Source organism: Crocodylus porosus, unplaced genomic scaffold (genome assembly GCF_001723895.1).
Source record: "Crocodylus porosus isolate Cpor-Errol unplaced genomic scaffold, CroPor_comp1, whole genome shotgun sequence".
Classification (NCBI taxonomy): Eukaryota; Metazoa; Chordata; order Crocodylia; family Crocodylidae; genus Crocodylus; species Crocodylus porosus.
In genome coordinates, this window is record NW_017728925.1 from 6,964,241 (window position 1) to 6,970,276 (window position 6,036).

The window sequence follows — 6,036 nt, forward strand, 5'->3', positions numbered from 1 at the left end:
TGTAGGAAAGACATGATGGGAGTAAGAGGAGAGGGAGACACCCCTGACAGAGTTAATACACACTGTCAAATATTAGTGTTTTCTCTCCGTTCCTACGAGACCTTAAAATGTCTCATAGGGATTAATGTAAGGAGCTTTGTTATCAGAGGGAAAGGAATCGGGGGGGGTTCAGCTGTGAAGATTTGGAGAATTGTCAGCAAAGTGGGGAGACAGAAAAAAAAAAAAAAAAGAGACAGCTAATGATGTGCTAAAATGCAACAGCACCTTCATGAAATATTCACCGCCTTAAACACGTCTAATATTAAAGATTAAATGTCCTGGGATTTGTCCTAGTGACTTCGAAGTACTGATTTACGATCTGCCAGAAGCTGCTAACCTCGTGATTCATAACACGAGAGGTGGAAGCGCCACCTCTCCAAAGGGAAGGGGCCCGGGGAAAGGGGGAGCAGTTTTGTCCCCTGCAAGAATGCACATGCCAAGGGATGAGCCTGACTGTCCGGAGGGGCTGTGGAGGAGGCTTCTGGTTTTCAGGAATGGATGCGCCAGCCGAACCATCAATAAAGCAAACAAACAAACAAACACCAGTTATTTTTTCTGAGTGCTTAGCAGGCAAGTTTTCTCAGCTGCTGCGTGGATCATTAATTCTTGACGCTTATTACATAACAAATGTGTGTTCTGCAAATGAGAAGCTTCTCAAAATGCTTGCAAAGCACAACTCTGGGGAACTGGGGGTGCTGGCCCACCATCCACACTGAAGCTCAAACCCCCAGGATTACAGTAAGTCCCACTGATGCCAGCCACCTGGACACATGGAGCTGAAAGACGCCTGGTCTCTCCCTAAGGGTTAGCATGAGGTTGATTTTACCTAGTCCCTTGTTACTGCTAAGTGCAGAGGCCAAGACAGTTAACCCTTCTCTTGTACAGCACAGCTGCTGATTTTGGCCTCTGGTTTGTTTTCTGCTGGGTCACTTTGGTGTCTGAAGCAGAGCCTCTATCAACCCACAGGAATACTGATTTCATTGACTCTAGTCCCAATCCCAGCCTTTCATTGGGAGGTTTATTTCAGTAAAGAAAGATGGCAACCTCTGCCAACTGGCTGCTTTCCGCATTTGAATATTAAACTCTTTTTAGACAGCAGAGACATACTGAACTACACTTCAGCGGCAGGAAGACCAAGGCATCTGGAATCATGGCAAGGTACAACTGATCTGCTTCATACCAAAATGATGCAAGACGCAAGAGAATTCAACATATAAAGTGTTAAGATTTTTAAAAATCTGGTACCCTGACAATGGGAAGCAGCCGGGTAGTGCATTGTTTAGAAAAATCAGGCCATTGACACTCTAGGCCAGAATTTCAAGCACATTTAGGCATCAAAAGATGCAGAAAAGTGCTCTAATGGGGTATCTGAACTGCTTGAGCAGGTTATGGTACCTAGCTTCCATTAATTTCAGTGGGCTTTTTTTTAAAACCCCATGAGGCACCTGTCTCTAGCTTTATAAAACTGCCATCCTTGTTTCAGCAGTTCCAGCGCAATGCTGAGCTCACTCCTATTTTGCATGAGTGTTGTAAGCAGGGCTAGTCAAAGGAGAAGAGGGAGAATTCAAGTTGTCCCGTCAGTCACAAGGGAAGGTGACCTCTGCCTCCACCTTCACTTGTGAAAGACCCTGCATTTTCTGCATTTCAGATTTGAGCACGCTGTAGAAGCACAACTAAAAAAATCACAGCTTGAGCCACTAAACTCTTGTGTGGTTTCAAGGTAAGGTGATCAGTCATCTCAGAGTCACCAGAGACTTGGATTAGGTTTGGGGCTTGCCCACAATTTTCAGCCAGTCACAAAACTTGAGAGGATGCAAGTTGCATCCAGCTTCCGCTTTAGTGACAAAGGTTTTGCAAAGCTTGTGCTGCGAGGAGACCCAATTAATTAGTGTTTAGAGAGTACTTTGAGAGTTACAATATTTATAAAATCACCCAGAGATGCACGTGCGCACACACACACGTCACAAACACAGACATCAGGGGTAATATATACTTCCCTCTGCATTCAAAGCCCACCAGCCAATTTCTTGAACTGGCTTCTCTCCACATCCAGTCCACAGAGACTATGAAACTCTCCCAGCGCCTTGCTCCTGCAGCTGAAGCTACAGCAGTTCTTGGTTTTAACAGCAGGGGCACCCAGTGCAATTCCCCAATGTCAGGACAGAGGAGTGACCCTGTCACTTTAGCTAGTAGGTTACAGCTCACCTGTATGCTAAGGGTTAGGCCCTTCCTTACACAGAAGGACCGAGATTCTGTTATTTCACCAGAAAATAGTGAGAGAAAACCTTAGCTGCTGGGTAAGCCAAGGCCGATTAACCTAAAAAAGGAGTACGGTGGTTTTACAAGACCATAAAGGGAATTTGACGGGGGAGCTGCAGACTAGCAAAGGCAACAAAGCCCTTCTAAAGTTGTACAGCTGCCAGACCAGACCTTTGCTCTCTGTCCAGAATCCTCTAGGGACATGTCATAAGCTGCAGTCTCTTCTGAGCACAGAAAAGGCTAAAGAAATCCACCTCAGCTGGGTGGATGATGACTGCACAATCCCACTCCTACACAGCGCTGCTGAACCAAGAGACATCAGCAAGGATTTCAAGGGCAAGTCCTGCTCTCACTCTGAAGGACAGGCTTCTAGTGCTCTGACACCTAGAAAAAAATCGGCTTCTTAAAAGTTTCCTGCACCAGTAAGACCTGGCAGAACGAAGGGTAGGAGGTGGCCAACGCAAGAGCTGGGCATTGAGACAAGCATCGTTATTCCCAGGGAGGGAGGGGGAGCTCTTTTTCACCTGTGTTTCTTCCTCCAGATGCTTTTCCCTCCTGCTGCTCCTCTTCCCTTGGAATCGCTCTTCTGCAAAACCCACTGGATTTCCTTTTCAGTTGCTGCAGCCTATGCTGCCATTTGTCCTCTTGTCTGCTCTTTGCCTTATTTCACTCTTGACCAGCTTTGAGTCCTATGGTCTTACAACTAATCTATCCAGTTCCTGCTAAAGCTCTGCATGATGGTGTTGTAGTATGACACTTTCTCAAATGCAATCAGAGCAGCAGCAAGCTGAAAATCTCAACTCTCCTCCTAGCTGAGCAGGGGGAAGTGTCAACTTCGAAGTCAACTCTCAGACTCTTTTGCACACCCCAGAACAGCTGACCTTCCTGGATTGGATCACCAAGCACATGGACAAAATCTTAATGATCAAAAAAGGAATTGATCTCCCCCACCCACCCTTACCCAACAACACTTGTGCCAAAAGCCACAATGACCTTGCTTCACAAAAGGCCGCTTGCACCTACACTGTTCAGAGCTGGGAGCAAATGCTGACCGTTCACTGCCTCCTCCTAGCAGGGAAGCAGGGAGGAAAATACAGAAATGATCAGATATGCCAATATTATTCTGACAGCAGACTTTTCAATGAATTAATTTACCTCCTTGGTATCTAGGGGTAGCCTCATTCAGTTACATCTTGGGTCAGATGATCACAATTCATGAGGGCTTGAGGTAACAACCATGACAACCCTCCAGCGTCTAGTAAAAGATGCCTCTCCAGACAAAAAAGATGCCTATCTTCAAAGCAACCAGGTAGATGGTCACTACCCCTGGTGCTCACAGCTGAGATACTTTCCCTGCCAGTAAACTGTCGCACTGAAAAACTCCAACTTCGCTCCTCTCTTCTTCCCTCTATCTCCATGCCGATGGCTTCACCCTATTTCCCCCCAGAAGAGGGCAAATATCAGCCATGTGCTCTGCATATCCTCTCCTCCTTCCATTTAGAAATGTCCAACACAACCTACAAAATGCTGAATTTAAAATGCGAAGAGGTTCATAGCTGATGTAACGAGCTGAAAAAGGTTATGGCCCTTAATCTCAGCCACAAGCGACTAACTGATGCCAAAATTCTTGGGCACGAGTAGCAGGAATGCAGCGATGATTAGCCAGGTGCAATCCCAAGAAATATGAACAAACCCATGACTAACTCACCACCTCATGGATTACCAGCATGTCCCACACCAGGCGAAGGTGGCAACATGCTTTACTAGCATAATAAGTACTATGTAGCTCATCGCTAGCATTGAACACGCTGGAGTACATCAAGGAGCTCTACATGAGACCCGGGAATGAGGACAAGGGAAGACCAAGCACACAAAAAAGATTGACTCTCAACATCACTGGAAGGTGGAAGGGTTAGTATTTCTATCCAGTACTTCCCCCAGTACAGATGCAGGTATCTGGGACAAGAACAGGGCAGGATGTGTGGTTATCTACACAACCCAGCCCTGTAACTTCAGCCTGCCATTGTAATCCTGCCCTCTCTAAGGCCTCTTATATTCCTAATGGAAAAGATACAAACCCTCCTCAGCTCCAGGTCTACTAGAGCCCAATGGCAGCTCCCTGGAAAGCTCCTTCTAGTCTGAAGAAATATGGAAGTAACTAGCTGACCTGCCAGGGGCAGAGCACAGTTGGCACAGGCTGCTCAGCTGGTTCCCCTCTGTTACACTCTCACTCATAGACTCCACTCCCCCCTGGGTAAGGCTGGTTGGGAAGCAGTGTGTCCCCCTCTCACTGCTTCCCCTCAACTGGCTGTCCCTCCCATGCAGGGAATTAGCATCAGCCCTTAATTTGTATTACAGGTGCATCTAGAGACTGTTGGAGAGCAGCCCCCCATCGTGCTAAGTGCCATGCAGACTCATAACAAGATAGCCTGTACATGCCAGATGTCTAAACATTACAAGGATGGGTGCATTAAGTATTCCTGGGAGCTGTTTTCTCTGAGCAGGCTGCATCTTCCACCTCCAACCCCCATTGCCCAACTTCAGAAGACTCCATCAAAGACCGTCATGCTCTGAGCATCAGTGGATAATTATAAGCAACACAGAAATCTCTTGGTTGGTTTCTGCTTGTGGGGATGCCCCTTTGCCTCAACCAGCAGGACACATGCTGATAAATATTAGAAACAGGCTCCACTGGCTACCTCCCTTTTTCTGTTATGCCTTTAATTTCCATAGTTGCTATCTATGGAGACTACCGATGGCTTGGATGAAAGTGCATTTATGTAAAAAGAAGCCGGTGCGGCAAAGAATGAGCTGCTGCCTGCAGTGGGAAGAGGAAAGGGTGGACTGACATCCAAGCACAGCCTCAAACAACTGGGCATCTTTGAGTGCGAGTGGGTTGCAGCAATAGAGACTGGGGCTCTGGAGGAGCTTGTAGAGCTGTGACAGTAACCTCCACTGGTTGTTTAGGCAACTGTCCTCGGGGCTAACAGTGCCAGGAAGATGGAAGGTCATCATGACTCTCCTGGATGACCAAGGACAAACCAGTAGGGAATCCTTGGGAATGGGGAAAAACGCTAAAGATAACATTGCACAGACAACTGTTGTACAGTGTAGAGGTATCCCAGAAACCTCAGCATCTCTATACTTTGCTGCAGCCTACAGGTGCAGCCATACCTTAAGGCAACAAGCTTTTCTTGTAGTGCAAAATAGCTACTTTAGCTATTTTTAATGGAGGAACAGAATTCCAACCCAACAACAAACGACGTGAAAAATTCTCACATGCCCCAAAAGGCAACACACCTGACAGACATGGTGCAAACGCGGAGTGCGGCTGCCGCCCTGGCGCTGCCTGCCATGGGCTCTTCTGAGGCCTCCACCCAGACGGAGCTCACGGCAGGGTCGATGGCCCCTTGCTCCTGTCTGGGGGGGCGGGGGGGGGTGGTAGTCCCCTTGCCTGTCCCTCCTGTGCACGACTTAGGGCCCTGGAGGACCAGGTGAGGGAGCTCCAGTCTGAGGGGGATCAGGGATGCAGAGGATGAAACTGATGCCCATTTCTGTTCTCTGCAGGCCCGGTCACCCACTGTACAGCCCCACAGGAGACACATCCACCACAGGAGTGGCAGAAGGTGTCCAAATCCAGAGCAGCTAGGCCTAGAGTGGTGGAAGCTCCCCAGGTTCACCTGGGAAACAGGTTTGATGCCTTGGCAGCTGTGATGGAGAAAGACAGAGAAATTGCCT

The 6,036-nt window shown here is 47.8% G+C and overlaps 1 protein-coding gene across 5 annotated transcripts in view; it reads right to left on the bottom strand.

Annotated features, from left to right (window-relative positions):
- ASTN2 (astrotactin 2) overlaps positions 1-6,036 on the bottom strand; it is a 585,314-nt gene that overhangs the window by 321,838 nt on the left and 257,440 nt on the right. The gene's annotated exons all lie outside the window — the stretch shown is intronic.